Here is a 16,370-nt window from a genome sequence, read left to right on the forward strand (position 1 = left end):
TTTGTCATGTGAAGTCCTGCCAGAAAACATGTAATAAAGAAGTTCACCCTAACCATTAATTATGATACCAATATACCAGTTGTACTGCATTCTAATATAAACTGTACTTGAGGATTTCAGAGCTTCCCCAGATTTAATTAATCCTCAGATTTGCTAACGAAAAGCATTGCGTCTACCAGACATGAGTTTAGGTTGCTAATCTGTTCCTTAAGGTCACCTCATATTTCTTGAAAATGTACAATTATAATTTAACATTTCAGTTCTTTCACATTCCCTATTAAGCAATTATTTTGATTACTTCATTATCGTTCATGTTTTTTCTCAGACTATTTAGATTGGTTTCTGCCTACCGCCAGCCCAGTGTAATTCCGACGTTCTCTCACTCCCTTTATTAGCACTATCTGCATTAGCAAGGGATTCATTTTCAGTCTAAAGACTGAAAACAATTTCATTATCTGATAAAAATTATCTTCTCATTTGCCATAAGAAGCAATTCTCCTCATTTATGGTCTCATTAAACATTTCATCTACCCAATACATCTTCTCAATACTTCCTCTTTCCGGGAGTAATTATTCTTGTGGCTCAACTAACAATATCTTAGGCTTGGGATTCTCATTTTTGCCTTCTTTCCCTCCTTTTCTTTTCCTTTCCTACTATAGGAGCTGAATTATCTCCTCTCTGAAACCTTGATTATTTCTCTCTGTTCCTAAAACATTTCATTCAGGCCTTTGTTCTAACATCCACTCTGTTGTGTTGTGAATAGTAAGTTTTCATTTCTGTTTCCCTTAATGTGCATATTAAGGGCTGGGGCCACAGCTTACAGATCACCATGTTTTCAGAGCCTGGAACTGTGCCTAGTATATAGCAGTGCTCAAAAAATGTGTATCAAATAAATAAAGGACTAAATACATGCACACACTCATTTTAATCAGAATGTGGTTTTCATTTACTTGAAAATTTATTCTTTTCAAAATATAGGGGAAAGAGAGAGAGACACGTCAAAGCAACTTGATATGGAAATAGATCAACTGGTCAAACTGAGGGTAAGCAGGAGAGATATACAGATCTGTAGGTAACTAAAAGAAAGAAAACTGCCCTAGCATGAGCTAAGACATCCTTGAAGCTACAGAAGACCAGGTAAGCAAAAGCAAAAACTCAGAGCAACATCTGGAATATTTAGAAACATCCTAAATGATCAAATGGGGTGAGATCCAAGTCTGAATTGGAGCCTTCTGTGCAAGCAAGATATTAAATCATGCCTATTTCTTCTCACCAAATCTCCAAAGGCTGAAAGATATTAATGAAAAATTCCTCATTCCAAAGTCATGCTCTTGATTTACTTCTCAGTATTCTTTATCTCTAGAGGAGGAAAAAAAGGGAAATCAGATTACTTCTGCATTTCACCATGAGCATGTTAGAAAGAGAAGAAATGCCAAAGCATCATTCTGTGGCATTGTGGTCAATCCCGTGGGAGTGCCACCCAGCCTCTACCTGCATCTTGGAACTGGGTTCATTTCTAAGGACACAGAGACCCCTAGCAGGTTTTGATAGTGTTAAGTCTAAAATGCTACTAAACCTCTAAATGGAGATGTCAAGTAGGCAAGTAGCTGCAGAAGTCTGGAGATCAGGAGAGCAGTCTAGGCTGGAGATAAACATTTAGAGGATTTGGGCATATAAATAGTACTTATAGACATGGGACTAGATGGGGGTACAACCTGAGGAAGTGTATAGAGAAGAATGAAGGGAACATATGCCAGGAGGGAGAGAGATATTTTTTGCCTAAAACTCTGGTCAGATAATCATTTAAGCCATGGAAGGATCAGGAATTTGGCCCATGGGTCAAATCTGGCCTACCATCTGTTTTCATTTGGCTCTTGAGCTACAAATGGCTTTTATTTTTTTTAATACAATTTTATTGCAATATACTCACACACCATATAATCCACCCAGAGTATACAATCAATGACTCACAGTATCATCATATAGTTGTCACGCATCACCACAATCAATTTGCAAACATTTTCATTATTCCAAAATAAAGAAAAAAACATATAAAAAATAAAAAAGAAATAAAAAAGAACACCTAAACTATACCATACCCCTTAACCCCCCTATTTTTTATATATTTTTATCATTATTTTATTACTCATTTGTCCATACACTGGTTAAAGGGAGTATCAGTCACCAGGTTTTCACTATCACATGGTCACACAATAAAAGCTATGTAGTTATACAATTATCATTAAGAATCAAGTCTTCTGGATTACTGTTCAACAGATTCAGGTATTTCCTTCGAGCCATTCTAATACACTAGAAACTAAAAAGGTATATTTATATAATGCGTAAGAATAACCTCCAGATTGACCTCTCAACTCTATTTGAGATCTCTTAGCCACTGAAACTTTGTTTCATGTGTTTTCCCCATTTTGGTCAAGAAGGCATTCTCAATCCCATGATGCCAGCAGGCTCATCCCTGGGAGTCACGTCACACATAACCAGGGAGACTTACACCCCTGGGAGTCATGCCCATGTAGGGGGGAGGGTACGGAGTTTATTTGCAGAGTTGGCTGAGAGAGGCCACATCTGAGCAACAAGAGAGGTTCTCTGGGGGTGACTCTTAGGCATAATTAAATATAGGCTTAGCTTCTCCTTTGCAGGAATAAGTTTCATAAGGGCAAGCCCCAAGACTGAGGGCTTGACTTATTAAATTGGGAGTCCCTAATGCTTGCGAGAATATCAGGAATTACCCATGTGAGGAAGCTTAATATTTCCACATTTTTCCCCAGTCCCCCAAGGGTACTTCACAAATACTTTATTATGGCTTTTACAGTTTTAGATGGTGGGAAATAGAAGACCATTTTATGGTGCATAAAAATCATATGAAATTCAAATTGATAAATAAGGTTGTATTGGAACACAGTCATACTCATTTGTTTATGTACTGTGTACAGCTGCTTTCAGATTACAATAGCATAGTTGAGTAATTGCAAGAGATTGTGATCTGCAAAATCTAAAATATTTACTCTTTGGTCCTATAACAAACATAAGTAGCTGTCAAATGGCATTGTGTGAGAATGTGAGTTGTGGAATTGCTATGGTCATTGTTGCTACTATGAAGGAAACAAGCCCAAAGATGAAAATATTATAAAGAAAAGGGCTGATAAGATACTTGCTGAGAAATAGAGCCAGAGCAAGGAAGTGGTCTTAGTCCTCTGGACTGAATCAAGTCTAAAACCCACCTTACCTCGGGACTTTTATCTGGACTTTTAAGTACCCGAGTAAGTTTATTATATGATTCAGTAGGCAGTAGATTTTCTACATTCCAAAACCAAAAGATTCTTAACTTATACAGTTACAAGATATGGATGGAACCTGAGCCCCTTTTGCTCTTAAAATCACCCAAATTTGACCCAACTCTACCATTTCATAGTTTATGACAGTACAAAGTCTTTACACAAAATCTTGAAGATTTACATTCTCCTGGTCCTTGTTCCATGAATACCATGTCTAGGACAGACATGGTCTGTTTTTCACTTATATTACCTAGTTTCCAAATGCACATTCATATTTTACACCTATCATTTTGTGAGTTTAGTAATTTTACTTAAGGTTTGAAGGATCACTGAAAGGCTTTACTTTGTCTGCTGTACAACCTCCTACCATCTCATGGCTATCCAATACGCTCTCCCTCCTCTCTGTACTCTCTTATTCCTCCATTTCCAAAGCTAATGAATTCCTGTCCTTGTAGGATGACCTGCTATCTCAGTTTGCCTGGAACTGTCTTGGTTTGGGGACTCTCCCAGTTTTAGTAATGAAAGTCCTGCATCCTAAGAAACACCTCAATCCTGGGAAAACGGTGAAGGCTGGTGTGGTGGATTGAATTGTGTACTCCATCTTGAAAATGTTTTTGGTCTTGGTCCATGTTCTGGTGGGCGTGGACCCATTGTAAATGAGTTCTCTTCAAGTTAAGGTGTGTCCCAATTGAATCAGGTTGGGCTCTACTCCAGATTAGTGCAGTCCTTTACAAGCAGAGTAAAAGTCAAACAGGGAGAAGCCATGGGGAGCAGCCAGAAGACAGAAGTCAACAGAACCCAGAGGTCTTTGGTTCTACAATGTTTCTGATGAGAAGTTAGCCTTAAATCTCATCATTGTCCCCTTTCTAAGTGCTTTATAATGTGTCTTTTTCCTCTGGCTGATGTTAAGATTTTTTCCGTATCTTTGGTTTCAGAAGTCTGATTATGATTTTTCTGAGTATGGTTTCTTTTTATTTATCTTGCTTGGAGTTTGCTAAATTTCCCAAATCTGTGTGTTAAGGTTTTTAATCAAATTTGAAAAAACAATTTAGCCATCTTTTTCTCATTCTTTCTTTCTTCTTTCTTTGGCCATCTTTTACCCTTTCTCCCTCTCCCTCTCCCTCTCCCTCTCCCTCTCCCTCTCCCTCTCCCTCTCCCTCTCCCTCTCCCTCTCCCTCTCCCTCTCTCTCTCTCTCTCTCTCTCTCTCTCTCTCTCTCTCTCTCTCTCTCTCTCTTTCAAATGTTTGCACCATTCTCTCTCTCCTTCCTTTCTGGGACTTCAATTTCACATGTTAAAACACTTGATTTTGTCACTTAGACCATCACAGCCCTGCAAATAATTTAATAATTTTTCTCTCTGTGCTTCAGTTGGATAATTTCTATTGATTTGTCCTCATGTTAACTGGTTATTTCTTCTGCAGTGCTTAATTTGGTGTTAAGTTCATTCGATAATTTGTTTTTTACTTCAGCTATATTTTCCATTTCTAGAATTTCCATTTGGTCTTTTTTCTAGTTTCCATATGTCTCCTGATATTCCCCATTTCCTTACCTGTTATATCAGTATTTTCCAGTTGATTCTTTTACATGCATATAGTTGTTCTTTTTGAAGCCTGTGCTAGTTTGAATGTGTTATGTCCTCCAAACGCCATTATCTTTGATGTAATCTTGTGTGGGTAGACCTATTGGTGTTGATTAGATTGTAATTCTTTGAGTGTTTCCATGGAATGTGCCCCACCCAACTGTGGGTGATAATTCTGATGAGATAATTTCCATGGAGGTGTGGCTCCACCCTTTCAGGGTGAGCCTTGATCAGTGGAGCCATATAAATGAGCTGACAAACAGAAGGAACTCAGTGCAGCTGTGAGTAACATTTTGAAGAGGAGCTACAGCCAAGAGGGACACTTTGAAGAAAGCACAGGAGCTGCAGATGAAAGACATTTTGAAGATGGCTATTGGAAGCAGACTCTTGCTCCGGAGAAGCTAAGAGAGGACAAATACCCCAAGTGCAACTAAGAGTGACATTTTTGAGGAACTGCAGCCCAGTGAGGAACATCCTGGGAGAAAGCCATTTTGAAACCAGAACTTTGGAGCAGACACCAGCCATGTGCCTTCCCAGCTAACAGAGGTTTTCCAGACACCATTGGCCATCCTCTAGTGAAGGTCCCCAATTGCTGATGTGTTACTTTGGACACTTTATGGCCTTAAGACTGTAACTGTGTAACCAAATAAACCCCCTTTATAAAAGCCAATCCATCTCTGGTGTTTTGCATTCTGGCAGCAATAGCAAACTAGAACAAAGCCTTTATCTGATAATACTAACATCTGGGACTTCTGTGGATCTGCTTGTTTTGATTGAATTTTTCCCCTTGATTGTGGCTCACTTTTCCTGCTTCTTTGCATATGTAGTAATTTTTAATAATACGCTGTAAATTGTGGGCAATACATTGTAGATGGTATACTATCTTCCTTTGAAGAGTATTGAGTTTTGTTATACCAGGCAATTAAGTTATTGACAAATCACCTTGATTTCATGGAGGCTTGAAAGGGCGGACTTAATTATGTTTTGACCTTAGTCATTGGATGTAGTCTTATTCCTGGCACATGACCCTTATTCTGAGGTGTGACCCTGATTCTGAGGTGTGACCCTTCTAGAGTTTCAATTTAAAAGCACCCAGAATTTAGCAAACTCCTTTCCCTCTGCTGGACTAGAACTCCAAAATTTGATTTGCCAGCCCCAAGTGCCTGCTGAAATCTCTGCACAGCTCTTGCAGGCTGCCAGTTGTTGCCTTTACTAGGTTCCCTGGAATTGCATCATGTGCATGTGCAATTTGGGAGTCAGTCAATGACTTGAGGGGAATTTGTGCATAGATTTTGGGGTGCCCCGATCTGTGGCTCCCTCTTTTCTGGGATATCCCATCTTAATTTCCAGCTGCTCTGACAGTCTCAAACTGACACCTGAACCCTCTATCTATAGAGACAGTCTCTTCCTGATTGAGCACTCTCTCTTACATACCCTGCAAGGTGAGGAGTGCCCTCAGGGAAAAAAGATGTTTAAATATGGCTCTCACCTAGTTTGTTTCCCTGGTTTCAAGGATCATGTTCCCTCTAGTCTCTGCCTATTTTTGGTCATTCTCCAAGGGCTTCAAACAGCGATTTTAATCCCAAAGTTAACGTTTACAATGTACTTTGATTTAGAGTTCATAATTGCTATTGGCTGATGGTTGTTCAAGAAAAGATACTCTGCTATTATTGGAAGTAGAACTCCACTTATTACTTTAAAAAAAAGCTTTAGCCTTTAGAAGATCTTTCTAGACAGAACTGAACTTCTTTGGGAGTGTAAGTAATAACATGAGAATATAAAAATAGCAGCTACTCCTTGTTAATGAGCATTCAGTATGTGCCAGACACTGTTTTAAGTGTATTGTCTATCTTTAATTTCCAGATGAAGAAATTGAAGAACAGAGAGGTTAAGAAACTTGCCCAAGTTAATGCAGGTGGTCAATGGGAAAGCCAGGACCCCAACTCAGATGACAGAGCCAGCTTAACCACTATGAGGATATTCCAGTACCAGCTGATTGTGCCTCAATGGAGACAGTTTAAAGGGAATTGATGCTTACAGTAGATAATTGGACTCAGTAACTTTTATGATGCCTTTAAATCTATGAACCTATGATCGTATAAAAATTATAATCCCAAACCAGCTAAAATATTTTTATCTCAGAAAAAATATTTTCAATTAGAAATCCAGAAAAATTTATACATTAAACAGTATTTGCATGTATACTCAGCTCCTGCAGAATTGCTTCTCTTTTCTACTTTAGACTTTGACTTCCAGCAACTCATGCAGAAGAACTATATATTTGTGGTTGTGAGAGTTGTATTATCTATATTCTGAATGTAGAGTCAAGACTGATAAACCAATTTACTTCAAGCAGGTCAAAGCATCAGCCTTTGAAGTTTTAAAAAGTAGCCTATTTTGGTTTTCCAATGCTATCCTAAATATACTTGAAAAATATTTTCAACCAGTGAAATTGGTCTAAGGAAAAAAAAAACTTCAATAAAGTATTTCTCCTCATACAAAAATGAGACTGTTTTTAAGAGAGAATAAAAATGGTCCTTTTCTTTATCTCTCTCTTGATAATACCTTCTCAAACGGTTTTTTAAATGTTTTTTTAAATTCAATTTTATTGATATATATTTACATACCATACAATTATCCCCAATGTACAATCAATTGTTCACAGCACCATTATACAGTTGTGCATTCATCACCACATTCAATTTTTGAACATTTTCATTACCATACACAAAAAAGAGTAAGAATAAAAGTTAAAGTGAAAAAGAACACCCAAAACATCCCGTCCCCCCCACCCCTCCCTATTATTCATTTGCATTTTGTCCTCATTTTTCTATTTATCTGTCCATACACTGTATAAAGGGAGTGGTAGCTACAAAGTTTTCACAATCACCCAGTCACACAGTGTAAACTATAGTTATACAATCATCTTCAAGAATCAAGGCTACTGGGTTGTTGCAGTTCAATAGTTTCAGGTATTTTCTTCCAGCCTCAAATGGTTTTAAACTAATTGATCAGAAAATTGATACTGTTTTGCAAAAATAAACTAAATTTTAAATTCTTGAAAGAACACAATCTTTGAAAAATAGTCTAAGAAATATTTTCTATTCACTGTAGACATTTAAAAAAAAAAACTGTCACACACCCAGTTCATATACAATGTATTCTCATGAAGACCCACAGGAAAAACTGTTTTCTGGTATTAGTACCAGAAATTCCAGTGTTTCTCCTCAACATGTGTTCTCTTTTTCCCTCACACTGTTGATGCTGTTATTATATTGTATTTGCTTGTTGGCATGTGGGTACATAGCCAAATCTATGACTGATTCCTAGTTAGTGTAAAGGATATAATGACATCTTTTTAAAAAAGTAATTCAACTCCTGGCTCCATCTTACTCTTTTGCCTTTATTTTTTTTCTTTGCCTAATTTTTCGTATCTAGTTTTAATTAATCATATCTTTGTATTAAATGTATATTTGTAAGCTACCTTAGGTCCTTTTTCTTTGAGCAAGTCTCAATGTAAATAACTAAATGGTCTATATTTGACAAGTACAATTTTGTTAAAAAAGAACCTTTGAGGATGGGCGGGGCAAGATGGAAGACTGGTGAGCTGTATGTTTTAGTTACTCCTCCAGGAAAGTAGGTAGAAAGCCAGGAACTGCGTGGACTGGACACCACAGAGCAATCTCTCTTTGGGCATACTTCATACAACACTCATGAAAATGTCGAACTGCTGAGATCAGCGAAATCTGTAAGTTTTTGCGGCCAGGGGACCCGCGCCCCTCCCTGCCAGGCTCAGTCCCGTGGGAGGAGGGGCTGTCAGCCCCAGGAAGGAGAAGGGAGAACTGCAGTGGCTGCTCTTATTGGAAACTCATTCTACTGATCCAGACTCCAACCATAGATAGACAGAGACCAGACACCAGAGAATCTGTGAGCAGCCAGCCCAGCAGAGAGGAGACAGGCATAGAAAAAAAAAAACAACACGAAAAACTCCAAAATAAAAGCAGAGGATTTTTAGAGTTCTGGTGAACACAGAAAGGGGAAGGGCGGAGCTCAGGCCCTAAGGCGCATATGCAAATCCCGAAGAAAAGCCGATCTCTCTGCCCTGTGGACCTTTCCTTAATGGCCCTGGTTGCTTTGTCTCTTAGCATTTCAATAACCCTTTAGATCTCTTAGGAGGACCCTTTTTTTTTTTTTTTTTTTAATCCTTTTTTCCTTTTCTAAAACAATTACTCTAAGAAGCCCAATACAGAAAGCTTCAAAGACTTTCAATTTGGGCACGTCAAGTCAAGAGCAGAACTAAGAGAGCTCTGAGACAAAAGGCAATAATTCAGTGGCTGAGAAAATTCACTAAACACCAAAACTTCCCAAGAAAACGGGGGTGTCCGCTCACAGCCACCATCCTGGTGGACAGGAAACACTCCTGCCCATCGCCAGCCCCATAGCCCAGAGCTGCCCCAGACAACCCAGTGTGACGGAAGGGCTTCAAATAACAGGCACACACCACAAAACTGGGCATGGACATTAGCCTTCCCTGCAACCTCAGCTGATTGTCCCAGAGTTGGGAAGGTGGAGCAGTGTGAATTAACAAAGCCCCATTCAGCCATCATTTCAGCAGACTGGGAGCCTCCCTACACAGCCCAGCAGCCCAGAACTGCCCTGAGGGGACAGCACTCACCTGTGACATAGCACAGTCATCCCTCAACAGAGGACCCGGGGTGCACAGCCTGGAAGAGGGGCCCACTTGCAAGTCTCAGGAGCCATACGCCAATACCAAGGACTTGTGGATCAGTGGCAGAGACAAACTGTGGCAGGACTGAACTGAAGGATTAGACTATTGCAGCAGCTTTAAAACTCTAGGATCACCAGGGAGATTTGATTGTTAGGGCCACCCCCCCTCCCCGACTGCCCAGAAACACGCCCCACATACAGGGCAGGCAACACCAACTACACACGCAAGCTTGGTACACCAATTGGGCCCCACAAGACTCACTCCCCCACTCACCAAAAAGGCTAAGCAGGGGAGAACTGGCTTGTGGAGAACAGGTGGCTCGTGGACGCCACCTGCTGGTTAGTTAGAGAAAGTGTACTCCACGAAGCTGTAGATCTGATAAATTAGAGATAAGGACTTCAATAGGTCTACAAACACTAAAAGAACCCTATCAAGTTCAGCAAATGCCACGAGGCCAAAAACAACAGAAAATTATAAAGCATATGAAAAAAAACCAGACGATATGGATAACCCAAGCCCAAGCACCCAAATCAAAAGACCAGAAGAGACACAGCACCTAGAGCAGCTACTCAAAGAACTAAAGATGAACAATGAGACCATAGTACGGGATATGAAGGAAATCAAGAAGACTCTAGAAGAGCATAAAGAAGACATTGCAAGACTAAATAAAAAAATGGATGATCTTATGGAAATTAAAGAAACTGTTGACCAAATTAAAAAGATTCTGGACACTCATAGTACAAGACTAGAGGAAGTTGAACAACGAATCAGTGACCTGGAAGATGACAGAATGGAAAATGAAAGCATAAAAGAAAGAATGGGGAGAAAAATTGAAAAAATCGAAATGGACCTCAGGGATATGATAGATAATATGAAACGTCCAAATATAAGACTCATTGGTGTCCCAGAAGGGGAAGAAAAGGGTAAAGGTCTAGGAAGAGTATTCAAAGAAATTGTTGGGGAAAACTTCCCAAATCTTCTAAACAACATAAATACACAAATCATAAATGCTCAGCGAACTCCAAATAGAATAAATCCAAATAAACCCACTCCAAGACATATACTGATCACACTGTCAAACACAGAAGAGAAGGAGCAAGTTCTGAAAGCAGCAAGAGAAAAGCAATTCACCACATACAAAGGAAACAGCATAAGACTAAGTAGTGACTACTCAGCAGCCACCATGGAGGCGAAAAGGCAGTGGCACCATATATTCAAAATTCTGAGTGAGAAAAATTTCCAGCCAAGAATACTTTATCCAGCAAAGCTCTCCTTCAAATTTGAGGGAGAGCTTAAATTTTTCACAGACAAACAAATGCTGAGAGAATTTGCTAACAAGAGACCTGCCCTACTGGAGATACTAAAGGGAGCCCTACAGACAGAGAAACAAAGACAGGACAGAGAGACTTGGAGAAAGGTTCAGTACTAAAGAGATTCGGTATGGGTACAATAAAGGATATTAATAGAGAGAGGGGAAAAATATGGCAAACATAAACCAAAGGATAAGATGGCTGATTCAAGAAATGCCTTCACGGTTATAACGTTGAATGTAAATGGATTAAACTCCCCAATTAAAAGATATAGATTCGCAGAATGGATAAAAAAAAATGAACCATCAATATGTTGCATACAAGAGACTCATCTTAGACACAGGGACACAAAGAAACTGAAAGTGAAAGGATGGAAAAAAATATTTCATGCAAGCTACAGCCAAAAGAAAGCAGGTGTAGCAATATTAATCTCAGATAAAATAGACTTCAAATGCAGGGATGTTTTGAGAGACAAAGAAGGCCACTACATACTAATAAAAGGGGCAATTCAGCAAGAAGAAATAACAATCGTAAATGTCTATGCACCCAATCAAGGTGCCACAAAATACATGAGAGAAACACTGGCAAAACTAAAGGAAGCAATTGATGTTTCCACAATAATTGTGGGAGACTTCAACACATCACTCTCTCCTATAGATAGATCAACCAGACAGAAGACCAATAAGGAAATTGAAAACCTAAACAATCTGATAAATGAATTAGATTTAACAGACATATACAGGACATTACATCCCAAATCACCAGGATACACATACTTTTCTAGTGCTCACGGAACTTTCTCCAGAATAGATCATATGCTGGGACATAAAACAAGCCTCAATAAATTTAAAAAGATTGAAATTATTCAAAGCACATTCTCTGACCACAATGGAATACAATTAGAAGTCAATAACCATCAGAGACTTAGAAAATTCACAAATACCTGGAGGTTAAACAACACACTCCTAAACAATCAGTGGGTTAAAGAAGAAATAGCAAGAGAAATTGCTAAATATATAGAGACGAATGAAAATGAGAACACAACATACCAAAACCTATGGGATGCAGCAAAAGCAGTGCTAAGGGGGAAATTTATAGCACTAAACGCATATATTAAAAAGGAAGAAAGAGCCAAAATCAAAGAACTAATGGATCAACTGAAGAAGCTAGAAAATGAACAGCAAACCAATCCTAAACCAAGTAGAAGAAAAGAAATAACAAGGATTAAAGCAGAAATAAATGACATAGAGAACAAAAAAACAATAGAGAGGATAAATATCACCAAAAGTTGGTTCTTTGAAAAGATCAACAAGATTGACAAGCCCCTAGCTAGACTGACAAAATCAAAAAGAGAGAAGACCCATATAAACAAAATAATGAATGAAAAAGGTGACATAACTGCAGATCCTGAAGAAATTAAAAAAATTATAAGAGGATATCATGAGCAACTGTATGGCAATAAACTGGACAATGTAGAAGAAATGGACAATTTCCTGGAAACATATGAACAACCTAGACTGACCAGAGAAGAAATAGAAGACCTCAACCAACCCATCACAAGCAAAGAGATCCAATCAGTCATCAAAAATCTTCCCACAAATAAATGCCCAGGGCCAGATGGCTTCACAGGGGAATTCTACCAAACTTTCCAGAAAGAACTGACACCAATCTTACTCAAACTCTTTCAAAACATTGAAGAAAATGGAACACTACCTAACTCATTTTATGAAGCTAACATCAATCTAATACCAAAAGCAGGCAAAGATGCTACAAAAAAGGAAAACTACCGGCCAATCTCCCTAATGAATATAGATGCAAAAATCCTCAACAAAATACTTGCAATTCGAATCCAAAGACACATTAAAAAAATCATACACCATGACCAAGTGGGGTTCATTCAAGGCATGCAAGGATGGTTCAACATAAGAAAAACAATCAATGTATTACAACACATTAAAAACTCGAAAGGGAAAAATCAATTGATCATCTCAATAGATGCTGAAAAAGCATTTGACAAAATCCAACATCCCTTTTTGATAAAAACACTTCAAAAGGTAGGAATTGAAGGAAACTTCCTCAACATGATAAAGAGCATATATGAAAAACCCACAGCCAGCATAGTACTCAATGTTGAGAGACTGAAAGCCTTCCCTCTAAGATCAGGAACAAGACAAGGATGCCCGCTGTCACCACTGTTATTCAACATTGTGCTGGAAGTGCTAGCCAGGGCAATCCGGCAAGACAAAGAAATAAAAGGCATCCAAATTGGAAAAGAAGAAGTAAAACTGTCATTGTTTCCAGACGATATGATCTTATATCTAGAAAACCCTGAGAAATCGACGATACAGCTACTAGAGCTAATAAACAAATTTAGCAAAGTAGCAGGATACAAGATTAATGCACATAAGTCAGTAATGTTTCTATATGCTAGAAATGAACAAACTGAAGAGACACTCAAGAAAAAGATACCATTTTCAATAGCAACTAAAAAAATCAAGTACCTAGGAATAAACTTAACCAAAGATGTAAAAGACCTATACAAAGAAAACTACATAACTCTACTAAAAGAAATAGAAGGGGACCTTAAAAGATGGAAAAATATTCCATGTTCATGGATAGGAAGGCTAAATGTCATTAAGATGTCAATTCTACCCAAACTCATCTACAGATTCAATGCAATCCCAATCAAAATTCCAACAACCTACTTTGCAGACTTGGAAAAGCTAGTTATCAAATTGATTTGGAAAGGGAAGATGCCTCGAATTGCTAAAGACACTCTAAAAAAGAAAAACAAAGTGGGAGGACTTACACTCCCTGACTTTGAAGCTTATTATAAAGCCACAGTTGCCAAAACAGCATGGTACTGGCACAAAGACAGACATATAGATCAATGGAATCGAATTGAGAATTCAGAGATAGACCCTCAGATCTATGGCCGACTGATCTTTGATAAGGCCCCCAAAGTCACTGAACTGAGTCATAATGGTCTTTTCAACAAATGGGGCTGGGAGAGTTGGATATCCATATCCAAAAGAATGAAAGAGGACCCCTACCTCACCCCCTACACAAAAATTAACTCAAAATGGACCAAAGATCTCAATATAAAAGAAAGTACCATAAAATTCCTAGAAGATAATGTAGGAAAACATCTTCAAGACCTTGTATTAGGCGGCCACTTCCTAGACTTTACACCAAAAGCACAAGCAACAAAAGAGAAAATAGATAAATGGGAACTCCTCAAGCTTAGAAGTTTCTGCACCTCAAAGGAATTTCTCAAAAAGGTAAAGAGGCAGCCAACTCAATGGGAAAAAATTTTTGGAAACCATGTATCTGACAAAAGACTGATATCTTGCATATATAAAGAAATCCTACAACTCAATGACAATAGTACAGACAGCCCAATTATAAAATGGGCAAAAGATATGAAAAGACAGTTCTCTGAAGAGGAAACACAAATGGCCAAGAAACACATGAAAAAATGTTCAGCTTCACTAGCTATTAGAGAGATGCAAATTAAAACCACAATGAGATACCATCTAACACCGGTTAGAATGGCTGCCATTAAACAAACAGGAAACTACAAATGCTGGAGGGGATGTGGAGAAATTGGAACTCTTATTCACTGTTGGTGGGACTGTATAATGGTTCAGCCACTCTGGAAGTCAGTCTGGCAGTTCCTTAGAAAACTAGATATAGAGCTACCATTCGATCCAGCGATTGCACTTCTCGGTATATACCCGGAAGATCGGAAAGCAGTGACACGAACAGATATCTGCACGCCAATGTTCATAGCAGCATTATTCACAATTGCCAAGAGATGGAAACAACCCAAGTGTCCTTCAACAGATGAGTGGATAAATAAAATGTGGTATATACACATGATGGAATACTACGCGTCAGTAAGAAGGAACGATCTCGTGAAACATATGACAACATGGATGAACCTTGAAGACATAATGCTGAGTGAAATAAGCCAGGCACAAAAAGAGAAATACTATATGCTACCACTAATGTGAACTTTCAGAAATGTAAAACAAATGGTTTATAACGTAGAATGTAGGGGAACTAGCAGTAGAGAGTAATTAAGGAAGGGGGAACAATAATCCAAGAAGAATAGATAAGCTTTTTAATGTTCTGGGGATGCCCAGAAATGACTATGGTCTGTTAATTTCTGATGGATATAGTAGGAACAAGTTCACAGAAAGGTTGCTATATTATGTAACTTTTTTGGGGTAAAGTAGGAACATGTTGGAAGTTAAGCAGTTATCTTAGGTTAGTTGTCTTTTTCTTACTCCCTTGTTATGGTCTCTTTGAAATGTTCTTTTATTGTATGTTTGTTTTCTTTTTAACTTTTTTTTTCATACAGTTGATTTAAAAAAGAAGGGAAAGTTAAAAAAAAAAAAAGAAAGAAAGAAAAACAAGGAAAAAAAATGATGTAGTGCCCCCTTGAGGAGCCTGTGGAGAATGCAGGGGTATTCGCCTACCCCACCTCCATGGTTGCTAACATGACCACAGACATAGGGGACTGGTGGTTTGATGGGTTGAGCCCTCTACCATAAGTTTTACCCTTGGGAAGACGGTTGCTGCAAAGGAGAGGCTAGGCCTCCCTATATTTGTGCCTAAGAGTCTCCTCCTGAATGCCTCTTTGTTGCTCAGATGTGGCCCTCTCTCTCTGGCTAAGCCAACTTGAAAGGTGAAATCACTGCCCTCCCCCCTACGTGGGATCAGACACCCAGGGGAGTGAATCTCCCTGGCAATGTGGAATATGACTCCCGGGGAGGAATGTAGACCCGGCATCGTGGGACGGAGAACATCTTCTTGACCAAAAGGGGGATGTGAAAGGAAATGAAATAAGCTTCAGTAGCAGAGAGATTCCAAAACGAGCCGAGAGGTCACTCTGGTGGGCACTCTTACGCACACTTTAGACAACCCTTTTTAGGTTCTAAAGAATTGGGGTAGCTGGTGGTGGATACCTGAAACTATCAAGCTACAACCCAGAACCCATGAATCTCGAAGACAGATGTATAAAAATGTAGCTTATGAGGGGTGACAATGGGATTGGGAAAGCCATAAGGACCACACTCCACTTTGTCTAGTTTATGGATGGATGAGTAGAAAAATAGGGGAAGGAAACAAACAGACAAAGGTACCCAGTGTTCTTTTTCACTTCAATTGCTCTTTTTCACTCTAATTATTATTCTTGTTATTTTTGTGTGTGTGCTAATGAAGGTGTCAGGGATTGATTTAGGTGATGAATGTACAACTATGTAATGGTACTGTAAACAATCGAAAGTACGATTTGTTTTGTATGACTGCATGGTATGTGAATATATCTCAATAAAATGATTAAAAAAAAAAAAGAACCTTTGAACAATAATTGAAGAATAGAGAGGCAAATAAGAACCTGAAAAAATATTCTCAAACTATATGAAAAAGTTGACTACTCTTAATATTGAGG

The 16,370-nt window shown here is 38.6% G+C and overlaps 1 protein-coding gene across 5 annotated transcripts in view; it reads right to left on the reverse strand.

The window, feature by feature from the left end:
* Positions 1–944: 944 nt before the first annotated feature.
* CFAP54 (cilia and flagella associated protein 54) overlaps positions 945–16,370 on the reverse strand; it is a 429,497-nt gene continuing 414,071 nt past the window's right edge. For all 5 annotated transcript variants that reach the window (XM_037846937.1, XM_037846939.1, XM_037846934.1 and 2 more), the window contains one exon: positions 945–1,360. The gene's annotated coding sequence lies outside the window, so the exon portion shown is untranslated. The remainder of the gene's footprint in view (positions 1,361–16,370) is intronic.

The sequence above is a fragment of the Choloepus didactylus genome, chromosome 8 (genome assembly GCF_015220235.1).
Source record: "Choloepus didactylus isolate mChoDid1 chromosome 8, mChoDid1.pri, whole genome shotgun sequence".
NCBI lineage: Eukaryota > Metazoa > Chordata > Mammalia > Pilosa > Megalonychidae > Choloepus > Choloepus didactylus.